The sequence below is a fragment of the Cyanistes caeruleus genome, chromosome 3 (assembly GCF_971803275.1).
Source record: "Cyanistes caeruleus chromosome 3, bCyaCae1.hap1.1, whole genome shotgun sequence".
Classification (NCBI taxonomy): domain Eukaryota; kingdom Metazoa; phylum Chordata; class Aves; order Passeriformes; family Paridae; genus Cyanistes; species Cyanistes caeruleus.
This window is the reverse complement of record NC_141703.1, coordinates 50197122-50217358: the sequence shown is the minus strand read 5'-3', so window position 1 is coordinate 50217358 and position 20237 is coordinate 50197122.

Sequence of the window (20237 nt, the reverse complement as noted above, 5' to 3'; positions counted from 1 at the left end):
TACTTGCCTGGCTATGACACATGTACAAAAACATCTCTCCAAGAGGTTGTGTCAGTTGCCTTATTTGAGTAACCTATGCATTACTTATCAAAAGATATGTAACAGTAAAAAAAGATACCAGAAGTCCTGTCCATCTACATCTAAGCCTTATTCCTTGTGTGTTTTCCACATGTTCTGCTCATTGCCTCTTTTACATGAGAAATTTCTCCCATTTCTCATCTCACATGATCTTCTCTGTTGCCTTTCTCTTCTACTAGAAGACAGATACCCAGAAACTGCTGCTTGTTTCCAACCCTTTCTACTTCAGGCTGCCTTTAAACAAGTTTCTTTGATCCTGACCTTGTAAACATCCATCTATAACCTACCTGGAGCCAGATGGCAGATATTTCACTGTTAACAGTCCCTGTTCTGAAAGACTCCTAGGTATTGTCTCTGAAAAATATTGATCTTCGTCAATATTCCATTTAGTATTTGTTTTTCTTAACAAGACTTAATTAATTCCATTAAGTCTCAATGGAATTAAGTCTTCTTTAATTCCATACAATTGAAGAAAAATATTCAAACAGATAAAATGAAGTACCAATGATACTCTTGAAAATTATAGAGATATCTCATTCTTTACAACAATTAAATGAATATGAACTGTTTCACACACTGTAACCTTGCATGCTGGATATTACACAAGTAAAAATAAATGTACACACCCATAAAACTAGTAAAACTGGCTGTTGCAGCTACACATAGTTCCTTGTGTTCATTAAAATTCTATCTTTATTGAGTTTATCTAGATTGGCATGCAGATCAAAGTGAAAATGTAATAAATAAAAGAATATACATAATGGAATCCATGGAAAGAAGCTATTCAGAAGATAATTCCAGTAGGTGAATCGCAATGAAGTTTTAAAAACAACAGTGCAGAAGCATTTGAAACACACAGCACGTCATACAGTGTTGAAGGGCCGGATCCTGAGGCCATTACTCACATGCGTAGACATACTGACTTCAAAAGAATTATTCACTATGAGTAAAGATAGTTGGAATACGACTAAACAACAGAGCATTGGCTCCTTTGGTGCAGATGTGTAGCTGAACAACATCTCTGTGTAAGCATGATCCTGCCAGCGATACCCAGCTCAGTCCACAATGGCAGCTCCAAACCCCTCTGGAATGTGGTAAGCACCTGCGCAAGCCAGAGGATCCTTGACCAAATGGAAAGTGGGAACGCCAGTACTCATGAGAATTAAATGACTAAGTTTTCCTCCAATTGTGCTCACCTGTGCTGCTTATGGAAATAATTTTCTTACTTCCCTAGCTCCAGCTGGCCTTGCACAGCCAACGCATGGAAAAGTGAGCTGGATCAGCCTTGTCTCGTCCATTATTAAGCAAATAGTTGTACTTTACTGAACTGGGCCCCAGACTTCCAAAGCTGAATTTTTATACCTGTTTTAACCTATGGAGAAAGAGCAACTTGACTTTCAGATGTCAAGGATGAATTTTTAGGGCAAGCAAAAAAAGAGTAAAAATTTCTTTAACACCTTGAAGTGCTAACTCAAGTATTTTGAGACAGTCATAGGACATGAACACAATGTTATTTTGTTGAAATTTTTATTGGTACAATTACACAAGCGAGATAAAGGAGGATTTAAAAGGTTAGTCACAAAAGGTGAACAAGACAGAAACTAGATGACAGATTGTAGACAACAGAAACTAGAAGACAAAGTCTGCATATCGTGGGCTATTGACCAGAGTTCAATCCAGAGTATGAGAGAATATGTAAAAAAAACTGAGAAAGGAAGAGCCTAAGAGAAAGCTTTCTTAAATAAATACAGAAACCTAACTGGCAGCAATGGCTGCCATTCACATCCCCTGTTCCAGCATCTAGAAGCAACAAAAAGACCTGAGTATGCCAGATTTTGCTTTTCTGGAATGTAAAATTGAGTGAAATTTCTCCTGCTTTGGTCTTTCATCCCTTTTATGTTTAAGCATTCTTATTACCTACGTAGTATAACCAAGAATTAGCCAGGCTGTCGTGCCATAAGGATGAGTTTCAACAGAGAAAAATATTTGTCTGTGGTTACAGACTGGCTCTCTGGGAAAAAAAACAAAACACAAACTGGTTGCGGCAGTACGTACTGGAACTTCTAAAAGCAAAGCATGAGGCTAAGTTTACCTGTCTGCCTACCACTGCCTAGAGTGTTTTCCCAGGTCTCAGCTAGTTTATAACACATGGTTACCTGCAGTCATGTGAAAGTGTTTTTCAACCAGCCTACTGTCTTATTGGCAGCCACTGTTATTTAATGTAAAAAACATTGCATGTTATTTTGAAGTAGTAGGAGGCAGTGTCCCCTTCCTCAAAACATTAATAGTTCTTTTGAGCCAAATCCATCCTACCTCTTTGACCCAATTTTATGTTTATGTGACTTAATTGATCCCAGCAATATTACATCCATGTGTCATTTTGGAATAAAACACTCTAGTGAATCAGTACCCTTTGCTCCTTTCCACATTTTTCCACTGCCACCATGAGAGATTCAAGGAAATTTTCCACATCTGGGACCTTTCTGAGTAAGGAGTAGAAGATACTGGTGTCCATAAAACCCTCACAAGCATCTCAAGAGATTATGATGTCCACAATACTGAAAAAAATGCCACCCAGGTTATTACAGTACTATTTTTTTTTCTTTTTCTTGTTTATATTTTGTGAGCAAAACTAAATCAGACTCAAATAGATGAGCGGTGCCTTCTCTTTAAAAGGAAAGTGTGTACCCAGCTCATTGAAACTCCTAACTGACACGGAAGTTAGCTGCATTATGTGGGCTTCAGGCCATCCTCAGCACAATCAGTCCTCTTCAAGCCGAAACTTGCTGTGTTTAGGCAGGTTGGGATTTCTGAACAGGTTGTTCAGCCCTATTTTCTATGCTCAGTTGCCCAAGGATTTGTTTTCTTCCAAGAGCAACAACAAAGTGTTTAGCTTAAAAAAGTTTTGGAAGAGTCTATAATTTTGAGAGAATTTTCTAGCCTTAAAATGTGCAGTTCCACTAGGACAGACACCACATTTTCAGGATGGAATGGCTCAGCAAATTACAAAGACTGGAGATCTGATACCTCTCACTTTTCTACTGATATTGTGACCTTTCAAGTATACTGTGACCTAACAAGAGTTTGTCAGGATCTAGAGGTTTAAGTGAGGACATTTCAGGATGCAGAGGAAATATTAGTCTCTAGTGTTAACATAATTTTATTGGATCATATTCATTAATAAGATGCTTAGCACCTAGAAAGGGTATGACTGTCAATTCAAGACTTAGTAAGACTTAATATTCTTTAATGTAGTGTTTATATTTGTGCGGTATTTGGTGGTGTGGGGCTTTGCTACAAGTGTAACAAAATGCTTTGTCAGCATGTCATATCCAAGTAAACATATATTTACTTGAGAAAAAAAGGAAAAGAGAAAAGAAGACCCAGGTCCTACAGCGGATGCAAACTAAAGGGTCTGCCAGCACCTCTTCCAAAGTAGTGAGTAACAGTATGTGCAAGGTAGAGTTGCCTCCCATGGAGGGAAAAAATCCCCAAACCAAGCATAAATTCATGCAAGTGACCTAAGATGAAACAAAGAGTCCAGCTCAATTGTCAACATGAATCAATATGATAAAGATCATTCAAGGCTTTCTTTTGCTGTCTGTCCTGTCCATGATAGAGATTAATCTTAGGGTAACAGACTGAGATGCACATTTAAACAGTGCTGTATGAATAGAAGGTACATATCCAACTTATTCAACTTAGTGTTTATCTTTACTGGTGGAGTTAGCTTTGCACTTGTATAGTGCAAAGGTCTATGCTACCTTCACAAGCTTATGTTACTGCAGTAGTTCAAAGAAGAAGAAATAAAAGCCCTGGGGTTTTTAAACAGGGGTTTTAAAAACTGCCAGTAGGACACACTTAGACTGTTTCTATTGGTAGCAATAGACTTAGATATTGAGACCTCCAGAAGTCTGTGGTAGTCTGCATACAGCAAACATCCTATCTGTTGGATTTGTCATGCCAGCTGTAATGTGTTTTTCTAGCTTCAAATTCCAAATAAGAAAAATCTGGAGGAGTTAAATGCCACACGGAGTGCCTAGAAAGAGACAGTCCTCATTGTAAAATATTTTTGAGGCTGCAAATAAAGGAGAAAGAAAGTACCGTTATTCCTGTTTTATAAGTACAGACATCAAGAGATGAAAAGATCTGCCTCTGTTATTCATGGAAAGATTATCATTTACTTCAGTGGGTGTAGTATCAGCCCTATAGCGGTATGAAACTTGGCTCCTAATTACATCAGGCCCACGTAGACTTAGTTTCAGCCACAGTTCATTTTATCGCCAGGTTGTTAACCTGTAAGCCAAAGGTATTTCAACTGCTGACAGAGTCTGACTTGCGGTTCTGGGCTCCCAGGATGCCTGACTAAGAGAAACCCATGTCCAGTCACGTTTCATTTGTGCTCCAAGTGGTTGGCTTCCATCAATGGCTTGGGATGGCCTGTTCTCTGCAGATTAAGAGGAAATAACATATGACGCACAGGCTTGTCTCCTTCACTTCAAAGTGTGAGCAACAATGACTCACCCACCTCCACAGACATCTTTAAACTCTGTGCTGAGTTTCCTATTTTTCTTCTTGTGTCATAGATAGCATTGCTGTCTTTTGTTTTCTCCAGCCTACCTTCACCAGCTTTGCAGTATTTTGAATCCAATCTGGCAATGAGGTTGAGCTTTTTTTTTTTTTTACAGTTCTTTTGGGTTCCCATATTCTTTCATAGTTTACTTAACCAAACAGCATGTGTTTAAGTTTCTCAGTATACTCCAAGTGTTACCAAATAAGAATAATCTGCATAATATCTACGTGAATCGGAGGCTTGTTATTCACACTTTGTTATCATCCTGTCCCACAGACAGCTGCTGTCACTGTTTGCCCTTTTCAGTGGCAGTGGGCTAAATTCATCCTAGTCACAGACGGAGGTAGGTGGCTGTGGTGCAGTCGCCATCCATTTGGAATGACACTCTGGGTTGAGTTATTCTTTCACAGAGCAGGGAAGCTTATTGAACAGAAAAGGTTAATTAACCTAACCCAAATTTTTCCTGGGGCAGGAAAAATGTCCATAACTTCTTTAAAATATACTTCATTAGGAAAACCATGAAAAAACTCAATAATTACCTTATTATAAAAGTCTTGCCAGATAACGCCATGGCTTCATCAAGAAGGATTTATCTGCTCTTATTCTTTCAGTCTTCAGAATTCAGTGAACCTGGGTCAACCATGATAGTGTAGGCAGTCAGTCCTGTAGGCTAGTATGAAAAAAAGTGGATTCTACCACCACTCTTTCTCCTACACCAGTGTTTTTGAATTAAAGTGACAGTGGCAGCTCTGCCCTGTGTTGACTGTAGTGCTGCTGATATTCATTAGACATAATCTAAGCATGCCCTGAAATGGGGGATCCTTGGGGGGCCTTAGACACTGAAATACCTCCTCTGTAAATCCCAAATGCACTCTGGGAAATGGCAGTCTCTGCATTTAGTTCAGCAAGGTGTCTGTGGTGTAATTTTAAGCATGAAAGTAAATTTTATAATGGAACGTTTGAGTACGTTAATGGGGCAAACGTTATAGAGAAAATCACTTTTCTCTTTCTTTGATGAAATTCTCCTTGTTTGCACCATAAGTGCTTAGGTGTTTTATTTGAATCTTGCTGAAGGCACCTGCCTGTCTGAGCTTCAACTCTTCTGGGTGTCCAGAGCACGGCTTTGGCACATGCCCAGAACAGTTTAAGCAGCTTGATAGCTATCTCCCACCTATGAATCAAGGCATTCCTCTGCTGAAGTCTCCTGGGGAACTCAAACCTGCAGACATTCTCAAAAAAAAACACCCAACACACACCCAAAAAGCTCCTTGGAAAATGATTTGTGGGTGATTTTTAGAACAGACAGTGGAGGAGGATCTGCCACCCACCTTTCATACAAAATTCTTTGGTTAAGTCACTTGCTTACAAAGTTAGGCTCAGATGCAACACTTTGCTCTCACTGAAGGGGTTGAAACCAACATTTTTCCAAGGAAAATATCCTATCAGGGATTACACTATTTAGAAAGGAAGAGATGGGGTTACATTCACAGCCTACTTTTTCCACTTCAAGTTATATGAATGTGTAGTAAAAAACCTTGAAAGTCAATAGACAGGCACTTCCACAGAAGTACATCATTCTGCAGACTGCACAAAGGAGTTTTGGGCAGAAATATGATCATACACTTTATGGTCAACACCCTTTCAATTCAACTCAGACAAGTAGGACATTTGATACTTGAAAGACTGGAGGAAATTAAATTCTGGTCTCCCACTTTGTCCTCTACAATTTTACTTCTACTAAATAGACTAAACAGACAGAAACATTTCCATCACCAACCCTTTTCAGAAGCATGCTAACCTGAAGAGGAGACATAGACACCTGCTTCAGGTTCTGATCTGTGAATGTGGAGACACATCTTCATCTTTGTATTTGCATTTTCACAGCAAAGTGGCTGAAAGTTCCTGAATGGTTAGTGGGGTGAAAATGTAGATTTCAATTCTGTCTTGGATGCTTGACCTTCCTTATGCTGTGCATGTAAAGCCCCATCCACAGGTTCTGTTTTTCACCCCCCACAGCCAAGCTAGACAGACTAAAACTGCACTTGGTTTTTGTTATTCTTGGTAAGACTCAATAATGCTGGTTTGAATGCTTTTCCATCTTAACCAACAGCCCAGCAGTTTTTTTCATCTGGTTATATAATTTTGCTGTTTTCTAGGTTCACTTTTTTCTGGACCCCATATTTCCCATTTAACCTCCATTATAGGTGATCTGTTTTGTAGGCAATGACTTTAAATTATTCACAATTATTCACAATTAGTCACAATGAGTGAGTGCAAGAAGATTATAGTCCACTTTATCTATGGATTCTGTCTTTTCTCTTTTTCATGGGTGTAAACGCTAAGCAAACACCAAAGTGGATTCTTGGTGAAGGATGTGAGATCTTTAAGTTTCTGCCAAATAGGAGAAAACCCTGAGGAAATCCAGAAAGCAGGAAGGGTTAAGGCAGAGAACAATCTGGGGTTTTATATTCTGTGGAAGCTGTGTCTCTGAAATGATGGTGGCAGCAGAAGATGGCAGCAGCATGGGAGAGTCACCTCTGTGTGGGGAAAGAAAGGGTTGGTAGGAACTAGACAGCCTGAGCAAGGGAGTCCAGGTGAGGGAAAATGAGTGAAAACTCAAGTTGGATGGACAGGAAAAATTGGAGCTTTAAGTCTCTGGGAGTTGGGGGATTATTTTGGAGAGATAAGAGAGGGCATGTGGGAAGGTGAATGGAAGGGATTTTTCTGTAGAAGAGTGGAGAGAGGATTAGGAGAAGTCGAGACATAATCGACATTTAGAAGAGCCAAGTGTAAGATCTGGGAATTTTACTAAGAGAGGAAATTTTCCCTCAGGAAAGACACATCAGATTATTTGGGAGTTGGTGGAGTCCTCTGAGGAAATACTACTATGTAGATTTGAAAGGTCTGGAGGAAAAGAGATTCTGAGATCAAACTGAGTGGAACTAAGGGAATGGGGGCAGTCTTTCATCTTTCCCACCTTCCTGCTTCTACCTCCATGGTTCTCAAAATCCTTGCATGGGAGCAGTGATGCAGCAACAACCATTTTTGTCATCCTGCATCAATCTTTGATTTTGAAATGACGAATATGTTTGAAAGTAGTGACACCTTTTATGTCCCTGAGTGATTTATTGTACAAAAACTACAGTAGCTGTGGGTTCTCCATCCCTGGAGAACTCTAACACTCTCTCAGCTGGAAAAGACCCAGCTGACATGCTTCAGCATTTGCAATAGTTTTATTTTGAGCTGGGAATTGCTGTAGACGACCTCCAGAGTTCTTTTCCTACAGGTTTTCCCATGGCCCATGGTTCTAGGAATCTAGAAAACTTTCAAGTATAGAGGCTTCCTTATCCTCAACACTTTACATTATACCCTTGTTTCATTGCCCTTAATTTTTGCTCAAGATGACAGATATGTATATCTGCAATATCCCATAATGTTGGTATTCTAACAGGCTTGCAATAATATACTCTTGAGTTCTCATTTCTGTAACAAAAAACAGCTTAATTCAGAGAAAACAAAGAAGACCACCTAAGGGATTTATGTGCCTCTTGCTAAATTCATCTTGCTAAGACACTAAGTTCAAGTGTCTTTCTAATCTCCCCATTTTGGCCCTCAAAATCATCACTTCTGCTTGACCTGCCTGTGGGCCTAAGGCCAAGTTGACTTGTATCTTTCCAGATCCTGTTAAAGCCTATTTCTGAAGTCACAAATAGTTTGCTAAAGAATGAAAGCACACCTTGTCCTCCATGAATTGGTAATACAGCTCTTATGTGCTGCTCACAGCTAAAGCTGATGGGAGGATTTGGAGCAAATGCACTTTGTTTTCTAACAATGTAGAAGTTTTTGTGGAATCAGAAAGATTTTACTTATTTTTCCTACCAAAGAAAACCCCTCCCCAAAACAAATTATGAAGTAGGAATAATTACACTATTTCATTGATTTGTTTTGGAAAGCAGGAGGTATGAGGTAGTGCCTGAACCTGCACTTGGCTCCACTGCTGAGGTATCAGTGTTACAGCCCAGCCACCCTACTCTTGTGGAGCCACCAAGTCTCCCTGCCACCCTGAGAAAGTGCCCATCATCCTCCTGTGACATTAGAGGAGTTTGAGATGACTAACCCCTTAATTTACATGCCTTACATGGGTGATTAACGTTAGGTAGGATGAATTGTGACTGCAGTGTATCATTGAAACATCTTACCTTATTTTCCAGATCAAAGTATCTCGTGTTTTTGTTCTGATGAAACAGTTTGGTGCTTAACAAGGGAGCACATAAACATTCAACATACAAATTAGAGAAGCCGGCTGTTTACTGTATCTTTCCATTATCCTGCAATTCTGGTTCAAATAATATGTTATGGAATATGGTTTATTAGGGACTTCCACAATGAAGCCATAAAAATAAACAAATATCTCTAACTGTTACTAACGATGAGAAATTTTGGATTGAAATGTAAATTCCCCTTCAAGTCAACTTTTTTAAAAAAAGAAAAACTTTTTGTTCTGTGGCAGTTTGTAAAATATTTGGTTCAGTTGTGACTCAGCACCGAAACAAATTTTGAAACTATATTTAACATGAACCATGTTCCTAACTTTAACCAGCTTTTCTGTTTCAGCAACAGGAGGGCCATTCAGCTACTAATTCTCATCTTAAAGACTGAGTGAACAGCTGGAAAGCAATGAGAAATTCCAGCGATCTTTGTTGGTAGTGGGTCAGTGGGGTAGTGCAATACCACTAAATGCTGAATACTGCCCAAATAATTTGGCTTTAAGATGCAAAAATAAGCTAAGTGTTTAAGGATACGATGAATATTCTTCAGAAAAGTTCAAAGTCAATAAAGTCTAAATGGATATAAAGTATAGCTGCTTACCAAAGTGTTTTCTAACAATAGTAAGAGACTTATTCAATCTTAAAAGAAAAAGGAAAAACCTTACAATTCTTTGAATAGAATGTGAGCTGGAGAACACACACGCACAAAATCCATTTGCGATACTGTTTGACTATGCACTGTGCAACTAAAAATGTTAGAGCATCTACCATTAAACTAAACAGAAGCATGCTGTGACTTGACTGACCTATGCATCATTGCATGCCAATCTATTTGAGTTGTTTCACAGTTTGGAAATGTTCTCACATAATCCTACATGTACACTCACTGCACTTGTTTTTGGAGTTAACTTGCCCTTCTTTTGAATAGTACACATAATCTTCAAAATTCAGCTGGGAAAACAATTTATAAACCGTGATAGTAAAAAAAGCAGCTCTGGTGCTTCTTGTTGGTGGCATGTGGCTGGTACTGATTTCACTGAATTTCTTGTAAAAGTCCACTTTATCTGATTAGCAAGAAATCTCTTATGTGACGATAAGAAGAGATGTCATGGTGCTATTACAGATAACACATTCGAGTCAGCAGTGGACTGTGGTCAGGACTATGTAATCAAGGTGGTTTGTAAGTTGAGACACGTTCCAGCCGGATGCAGAGGAGGTGGCTTGGCATTTGCCAGGAATATCCATCCTGCAACTGTCAAATCCACAAACATAATCCATCATGCAGAATAATGGTTTCCTCCTTCCTGTCCACTCCACACTCTACGTGTGATTATTCATCTTGAACCAAACCAATCTTTCACATATGCTTTATTTTATTGCACACAACCAGAGGCACACTATGTTATCCTTAGAAAGTAAATATTTATTAATCTTCATTAGCAGAAATGCTCTCTGTATTGGTATATGATACTTGAAAGTAGCCATCTGTTTTTTATGTTATGGTATGACAACAGAAGACGATGGTTGATTTTTCAGCAATGGTCACTGATAGGGTGAATAAGTAAAAGGTGATGAGATAATCCCTACTCCTACTCACTTCTCTGTGGTAGGCAAGGCCTGAAAAATCAGGAAAAATGTAGAATTCCATTTCTGGACTTCTCAGTATGTATTCAAGGTATTCCTCAGAAAGTCTTCAGTCTAATAAAATTGTAACTTTCATTTGTAACTTTCATCAGAAAAATTTCACCTGCTGTCTAAAAGTATTTTAAATATTATATGTTCTCAGGAACAAATACATAAATATAATCTATTTTTTTTTTTTGTACTTTCTTAGTTCTAGTAACAATATGTAGCATTTAGTATAGCCTTTCAGGAATTGTCTTAAAAAGAAACCCTTGATATACTAGAGATCCTTAGCCAAATGAGAGCTTAGAAAGGCAAAAGTATTTATCATCAATCTCCAGGGATTTAATTTTATGCTGAGTTGGAATGCAATGACAAAGTAAATCAGTGCTTTCTTTTGCTTTTTAGTGCCAAAACACCTTTTTTATTTTTCTTCTTTTTTATGATTTTGGGTTTGAAAGCATGATTTCTCCAAGATGCAAATTGAAGTCTGAAGGACAACTAGGAAACAAACGTGTTTACTGAGTAAGATTAAGCCAGCTCATGAACAGGGGAACAGGAAGGATCATAAACCAGAGAGACCAGTTCAAACCAATTTTCGCAGAACTCCTCCCTTCAGTTACATTACAGTAAGTTACAAATATTACATCATCAGAACAAATGATTATTTGCTAATCCATGATTCAGAAGGACAACCATTGTTAAACAGCAGCCTTTGGAAAGAGCTTAACCCTTCATCCTCCCTTTGCTCTATCACCACATGTAGAACAAAGAAGCTATGAATGATCTATGAATAAAGTGTGTTGAGAACACAGTGACTTATGAAATTGGTAAAGCATATACACACTCCTTTATACAGAGATATGGCAAAAGGTGGCAGGTATCCGGTGTGGCAAGAGAAACCATTTCTACAGTCATATGAGGCTGACAATTCATTTTCTGGAGATTGGGCTGAACTTCACCTGAAGAATGTTGCTTGCAATAACTTCTTTGATGTAAATCTGTAATTTGGGTGATGGACTTGGGCAACCACAAACATATCTTACAAAGACACTGATATCCGCATCTGCTCAAACCTCTAATTTTTTTCTATCCCAGTGAATACTACTGTCAGAGGACAGAAATGTCTCTGGAGATTAATGAATATGTACAGTGAACCACAAGTAGAACATACTACCAAAATCAGAAGATAGGAGAAGGAGATTTTTAAGGACAGGTTCTCTATTAGTGTTTTAGTTTAAGTTGGTAGTGCTACTTTGAGGGGAATCTCCTGACCGTTCCTAGCTAGTACAGAATCATAGAACCATAGATTGGTTTGGGTCGGAAGGAACTTTTGAAATTCATCTAGTCCAAACCCCTGCAGCAAGCAGGGACATTGTCAACTAGAACAGGTTGCTCAGGCCTCATCCAACATCACTTTGAATGTTTCCAGGGTTGGGGTATCCAACACCCCTCTGGGCAACTTGTTCCAGTTTTTCACCCCTCTTTTCATGAAACATTTCTTCCTTTTATCTACCCTCTTTTAGTTTAAAACCACTATCCCTTGTCTTATCACAAAAGGCCCTACTAAAAAGTGTGTCCTTGTCTTTCTTATAATCCCCCTTAAGTAGCGAAAGGTCACAATAAGGTTTCCCTGGAGCCTTCTCCAAACTGGACAATTCTAATCCTCCTAGCTTTTCTTTATAGGAGAGGTGCTCCAGACCTCTGATCATTTTTATGGCCATGCTATGGATCTATTCCAACAGGTCCACGTTCTTCCTGGAACCCACTGGATGCAACACTCCAGATGGAGTCTCTCCAGGACGAAGTGAAGGGAAAGAATCACCTCCCTCGACCTGCTGGCCAATGAAGCTTTGGTTTGCATCATGGAGCCACTTAAAACATAGAAGCTAGATTCCTTTTGGATGAGACTAACTAAAAACTCCAAGAAACTACCTAACACCCTTCCATTGCTAATGGAACTTCAGTCAACAGGACCAACCTGGAACTAATGTCAAACTGATGTCAAAGCCCAGAAATGTGTACAGAGTACCCAGCATTCCTCAGCACCTCTTCCCACTAGTCTGTATTAACTTGGGCAGCTGGAGGCTTAGATAGTTCACGTTTTGAGACACTCCCTGCAGAGCTCTGAGAGGAGTCAATAGATGATCTGGAACACCTCACTGCAATTTGCAGCTATTCCATTTGTCTGCAATATGAGTGCCATTTAAAATTTTGTCTGCTGTCTTAGATACTTTGTTCTCAGAGCCCTGAGATCCCTTAGGAATTACCTCTTTTTTTTGGTGAGTATTCTCCTATGCACTGTTTAATGTAGTTAGACTACTGATGGGGCTGATTGCGGTCTGAAAAAGTGTGTTCCTTTTAGAGGAATTTATGGATAGTTGAGTGTTAGTTGATTTCCTTGGGGCAGAGTTCACACTCTATGTTCAGATCATCTTCTTGACTTTGTGCTTTGTTGGTTGTTTTATTATGCCAGATAGCAATGGATTACATTGATGTAGCCATGGATTACATTGATTTAAATGGCTGCATAAAAGATGTAAATTACTTTCACTTTCTGTCTACAAGTAGCAGGGAATTTTTCAGTCTATGTGTAAGAATTTTAGGTATGATTGCAAAGGAAAAAGCAGCTCATGAGAAGGATGTCTGAATTCAGAAGAGTACCAAATTAGACAAGGTAGGTCAGAGAAATCTTCACAAGCCCCCAAATGTATGTCTGTTTTCCTCAGGTCTGAGTGTACAGGTTTCAGCTCAGCCTAATTTATGGTGTCTGCAGTGTAGATATCTACACCTCAATTAGGTGCTAAGCTCCTATTAAAATTAATGGAGAGTTTGAAGGTTGCCTAAGCACAGCCTTCTAGTGTCATTTGAGATGCCATCAAGAATAAAAGTTATCTGCATAAAGCCTGAAGATAACAGGCCTAGGGGTGACCCATCCTCTTCTGAAGCAGCCTAAGGGTGACAACACATAGCATCTAACACTTCAATAAGACTTCTATGTCTAGGAAACTGGCTTGGATATGAGCTTTCCCTTAACTCTGAGGAGAACTTGTTCAAGCCCAGACACAGACACCTGTGATACATAGCTTAAATTCAGGCAAGATGAATTCTTCACAGTATTTCATGATGAATGCAGTGGAAGTGGTAAACAAGTGCTGTGAGTGGGAAGAATAGCCCTGTTCACAAGGAAGAAAAGGCAGGGGTAGGTTGTGGTACTATTAATGAACATGAGTGGTGTATTTATGTGTGCTGGAAATAGAACTGTGCAAATAATGGATTTTTGGGTTTGGTGGTTGGACTGAAAGTTATGCAGTAAATTCCTTTTAGTTAACCTGAAATAGATTTTTTTTTTTGCCTCTGTGTATGTTTTTTTAACTAATATAAGGAACATGTGTCTCATCTGCTTTGTTAATGACAAGGAACTAAACTTCTATGTATCTGCAGCCATAGGTTAGGCATGGTAGCCTGTGGCAGTGGATTAAACACTTTAGAAAGGATGCTAGGTAGGAACTACTGGCTCATGAACTGAAAATTGCCACGCAGTGATATGACAGGAAAGACTAAATAATCTTTTTTTTCAGCATGACTGGAAAGCTTATCTGCCATATTACGTATTTTATGGGTTCTACTCTGCAACTTTTGCTTTGGATTGTGTTCACTGGAAGTGCCACAATAGTTATCTACCTATGTAAGTGAGCAAAAGTGATTCATCATGCAAAAAGATTGTGAAACTAGGCAGTATATCTTACGTATCTATGTTTTCACCCGTCTCTAAAATAATCATGCAAAACCCATCATTTGGGGGATATATGAGCCAGATTCTTGTGCTCTGACATCAGATTTAGACCTGAAAGTTTTTCTGTTTAATTATATTGTTAAACTGGTAAAATATGTCAGTTTAAATGATGCTATTACAGTTTTGGAAGTACTGAAACTGCTGCAGGATATGGCCACTCAGAATCTAGAATAAATTATAATGGCATTAAAACTTCCATCCCAATACGACTCTGTTTGCAAGACAGCATAGACCCTGTAAAGCTGCTAGATTTTACTGACTCAAGTGGAAATTCTCAGGTGAATGAAATGAACAGACTTTGAGTCCTGATCAACCAAAACAATCTACATTAAAAAAACAAAAAAAACCCAAAAAAACCCCTCTGTGATATTAAGTTGATACCCATGAGCAGTTTAACACTACTGATGTTCAGGAATACATAAGCTGAATTTTTCAAAAAAGATACATGCTGATACTTCAAATTATCACATGGAAAATTGTGCAGTTGGCAGCAAAGTTGCTTTTCCTTAAAAAAAAAAGTTATATTAATATTTACTTGATTGCCTGATAAAAGTAATACTACAAAAGAATATTGCAAAATCTTGGAGGCTTGGCATGCTTTTCTGTGTGGGTGGAAAAATGTTGTGCTGAAGCCAAGCTGGAATGAATCATGAAACTGTAACATAAAAAACATACTAGATCTACTTTTTTTTTAAGAAAAAAATGACAGCTAGAATAATGAAATTGTGGGCCTTACAAGTATATGCAACATAAACATGTTGCTGAAATAATATTGGAGATCACATTCCGCAGGATGGAGTTTGATTGTAAGGAAAGCAGTAGGGTTTTGGCCTTCATTCACAACTTTGAGCTCTGAACTGAAAAGTCACATCATCCAAGACATTTCCTATGGAAACTCAAGAGGGACAGGATATTGTGTGCCCTGTAAGTTCCAGTATTAAGGACATAGAGAGGGATATAACTTCACTTATTTAAATATCTTCTATATTAATGATAAATGCCAAAATAATGCCTCACAGGTTAGTGCAGCAGAGGCTGGCAAGTAGGCAACTTTCTTTAGCCTTTATGCCTCTGGTGTCTCAACACTTACGGGACGACTTCAGGGAAAGGCACACAAAATTTGATTGCTATGCTAACACCCTATCTGTCTTGCTATCAACCTAATGCCATAATTACCAGGTTGAAATAAAGACATGCAATGCCAGGTAAGAATAAGAGTGTGTTAATCTCATGCGTGAGCATCAGCGCGCGTGTATGAAATGGTGCTAGCTAAAGCAAGGGCAAGGACCCTGCCCTGACCTGGAGGCCAAGTAACACTGGCTGTCTTGCATCAGTCCTTTCTACACATGACTCATCCCAGAGACTGCACAGAGGGACAATCTTCAGGACAAGGCCAAGAAGTGAGCTAAGACTCAAGCAGTGTGACCATCAAGGGTCTGGTGAATAAGATCTCTAGCAGATTGTCTGTATAAATGTACTCATTGTGGTTTATCATAAAGAAACAGTCATTGCAGGTAATCCTATGCTAGTTATTAAAATTATGTTAATGTGTCATATACACATACTCCATTGACAGTTGTAGTCCTGTGTTCCTTATAAATATATATGTGTTCCTTATATATATATATATATGTATATATAAAGATATAGCAATCATTTAAACACGTTCACCAACTGACAAATACAGAACTACGCTTGAAGCATTTATGTCAAAAAATTTTATGGTATTTTTTGAATTCAAGCCAAAGCTCTTCTTTGGCTGGACCAGCTAAAGAAACAAGGAAGCAGAAATACCAGATGCATGGAGAATTAACTTCATGGGTTGTCCAAATTTTGACGTCTTTTAAGAAAAATGAGGTGAAGTACTACTGAAATGTCTTCAAGGAATTTGCTTTTAAGTTTTCACTCAGAAGAGAGTAGTTTGGAACAACAAAAAAGTATACTCCTTTTTTAAAGGACCAAAACATCATGAAGAGTAGACATATCAACACCCAAGTGGAAGTATGCTCAGAAGCACATGTGAATGGGAGGACTGGGAGAGTGGGATGTGCTTGTGCCTTGTAGATGCTACTTGCAGTTACGTCTCCCTGCCTCATGCATACGTGTGAGTAAAATCCCAGGGTTCTTATCACTCACCCCATCTGGATTTGAGGCCACTCCCCAGGCAGGCAAATTTGTTAGGAGCTTTGGCTGGGCATTATGATCTGCATTTGGCCTCCAGGTCTTCAGTTGAGGAGGCTTGCTCCAAGGTCTAAATTCTGCCACTGTTGCTGTCATCAAACAGTCCCTTATTTCCCAATCCATTTGCTGTCTCTCAGGTCTCAATTTGGCCCTCAATTAGCAACACAGATAACATATCATTTACATTACACTGAGATTTTTATTAACATCAGAGAAATTCATTCTGCATGACATCCCCCTGTGCTACCACTAGCAAATCAATCAATGAATAGTTGTGTAGAGGCAGGGGAAACTGAAGAATAAACCCTTGAATTCCTCCCTTGTCTCCATAACCAAAGTACAACATGCTCCAAAGTTTTTGTACCTATGCCTCCACATAAAAATATTAACTAACTTTTTCATTAGTTATTATTATCGGTTGTACAATTCTATAAACATGAGCTCACTTCAAAACACATGGCTGGTGGTGTTCACTACAAATGGAAGCTTTAAGCTTTACAGAGCTTATGTACATATTCAATATAATATATATTGCAGAGCTTATATATATGCTTAAGATAATATACATATAATATACATATAATATATAGACTCTTTTCCCTCTATTTCTTTCACTTCACATGAATCCAGGAAAAATATGTTTCCTCTTAACAGTTTTTATAAGAAAATGAAACACATTTCAAATATATATATTCAAATAACATTAAAAATAAAGTGTATAAGAACTAAGAGCTAGAGATAATAATTAATCACAGTATTTCTGCCAAACAATCTTTTTTGTCAGCTGTATTCAGTCAATACAAGATAGAAAACTGAAGACAAGAAAGTGTATGAATAGGTAGAGCCTATTGTCTTTAGTCAGCCAAACAGTAAATATAAGTGTATCCCCAATACAATACTATAATCAACTGCTTCTTTCGTCACTCACTGTGAGCAACATTTCTTCCACAGAAACAATGTCTTCATGTTCCTTCAGGAAATTCTGACAGGATTTTCAGATCATTTTAATTCTCTTTGTTAGAAATTTCATACTGTATTTTTCCAAAACTTTGATTTTCTCTTCTGTGTTTGTAGCGCATTTGGCACTAGATGAGGTTTTACATTTTCATTAGAGAGCAAACCTTCTCAAATAGCTCAGACAATTGCTCAGAGCTCGGTGTATTCCTATACCAATGAAAGACAGAATGTGAGGTTCAACTTTTCACATCTCTTCCAGAACCCAGGGTCAGCAATCAGATGAACAGTGAGTGAAATAGTTTGTGTTTGACTGTGTCCAAATGAGCCTCATCAAATATTGTCATTTATTTTAAAATAATGAATTTTTAAAAATTCATGGATTTTAATGATAAAAAGAGTTTGGAGTTGTATACAAGTCATTGTACATAACAGTTACTGATCAACTCTTCTGCCATGCTTGTCTGATTCTCACTTTGAAGCCATTCATATTTTTGTCCCTCTGCATTATATGCAGGGATTATGTTGTCACTGTATGGAAAAATTCTGTGAGCCCCCTCTATTAGTCTCTTCATTAAGCAATCTCCATTTCATGAATTTTGTGGAAATTGTGCTTCTCAAACAGTTATGGAGATCTGTAAAAATTCTGTTCTTTACTAACTGTTCTTTAAAGGGAAGAATCCTTTGTTCTGTAGTTGCAGTAAGGGGTAAGGAACGCAAAGAAGAATATATAATAAATACAGATGTAGGAACTGGAAGTATGAAGAATGCTCCAAATGTTGTGCACATTGCTATTATTAGTCATCCATTAAAATTAAAACCAGCCAACACTTAAGTCCCAAACAGATACATTTGATGCCTTGGTCCTATTTTTTCAGAGGAAAACAAGACTCAGGGAGGATTTTACAAGGTTACTTTCTTGTGGTCTTTTCCACTTAAACCTGAACACCGGATCTTAATCCAAAACAAGGACTTAAGTTTCTTGTACAGTCAGATGCCTATGGAGTCAGTGGCTATGGAGCAGAATTTCAAATGGACAACCAACTTAGGTTAGATTAGTCAGGTTAGTCAGGTCTCCATACTTTTTTTAATGTTTGAGGTATTATTTGTTGTATTAGTGGCTGCTGCATGGGCAATTAGTGCCTAACTGCTGCACACATTATGTAAGACACATAGAAATGTGTAACTTCTGGTCTAAGAACCAGAAACAATAAATTATTTAGATCACTTAAATATCAAGTATTTTTTCATTTAGTTTCCATGTAATTTTATTTCCAAGAAAGCATTAGTACTCCAGTACAAAGCCTGTGCCAGTAGGTCCATCAGGAGTCAATCCATTGTAAAGCTAAATTTGCATATTTAACTGTACTTGCAATCATGGGAAGCTATTTCTTTTCCAATGACATTACTACATGATACATTTTTTTAATAAAGTAAACATTAAAATATATTGCCTTACAAATATTCTAGCAGCCTTAGTGTTAATAGGAAAGATCTCCACTGATTTATTTGTTCTAATTGTGGTGGGCGTGTCCCCAGTGAGACTGAGCTTGGCCCCCATTGTCAGTATTGGCCTTTGAAATTACACCTGCAGTGTGACTGCCCTTATACCTCACTGAAACTTAAAAGAGATAGAGGAGGAGCAAATTTCCCTTGAGTCTTGCCTATGACTCTGCTGCCAGATAAAAGCCCTTGGCAAAATCCTCTACTATAGAACAGGAATTGTTTTTTTCTTCCAGTAAATACTTAGTTATGTGTTTCTTTAGTTAGTGTGTAGCATTCTGTTCATCACTTCAAAAACAGCAAAAGCAGTTTTCGTAATCTTAGGTCAGGGAAATGTTTTTTCCAGTATTGATGATTGTCCTATAACTGAACAGAGTATTCTCATTTCTGGAACTACCTCTTTCACCTTTGGTGTTGCTAAAACAATGGTCCACAGAAGCTCTTTCTGGCCTTCAGAAGAGGCATATTCCAGAAGGATGTTGTTTCCCATTCCTTCCCCTAAAGATCATAGGAAGCTGAAGACTATAGCTGCAAACATTTCCTTTCAGTTTAGGAGTGTTGGAATCCTTGTTCCACTCCAAAGTTTGTTAGAGACCCAACCCTTTCTAGGAGTCCTGATGTGAGATTTGGCTCAGACACGGCTCCTGTGTGCCTTCTACCAAGAAGGTTTCAGGGCACCAGAAAAGCAGCCAAGTCCTCCTTCACACAATGTCCTGAATGTGGCTGGAAAAAACATTTTTCCTCAAGGTACTGAAAGGGTGGGTTTCAATCCTTGGCCTCTGGAAGGGAAAGGCTTCACGTAATTCTCAAAAGTAGCTCATGGCTCATACTTTGAAGAAGAGCTGTAGGCAAAAATAGTGGCAGCAGCAGTAGCAGCTTTCCCCTGGAACAGGTTTTTTGGTAGAGGACCATTGATAACACATCATTTTGGACAGCTAAAAGAAGATTTTGACCCTGAGCTGACCCTAAGTGACTACAGGGATAACCCACACCATATGGCTTCATTCTCAGCATGTACAACTGGGGGAAGAAGAGGGAAGGGGAGGACATTCAGAGTGATGATATTTGTTATCCCAAGTCACCATTAGGCATGATGGAGCCCTGCTTTCCTTGAGATGGCTGAACACACCTGCCTGCCCCCGGGAACTAATTCCTTGGTTTGACTTGTTTTCATGTGTGGCTTCTCCTTTACGTACTGAATTGTTTTTACCTCAACCCCTGAGTTTTATCACTTCTACTCTTCCAATACTTTCCTTCATCC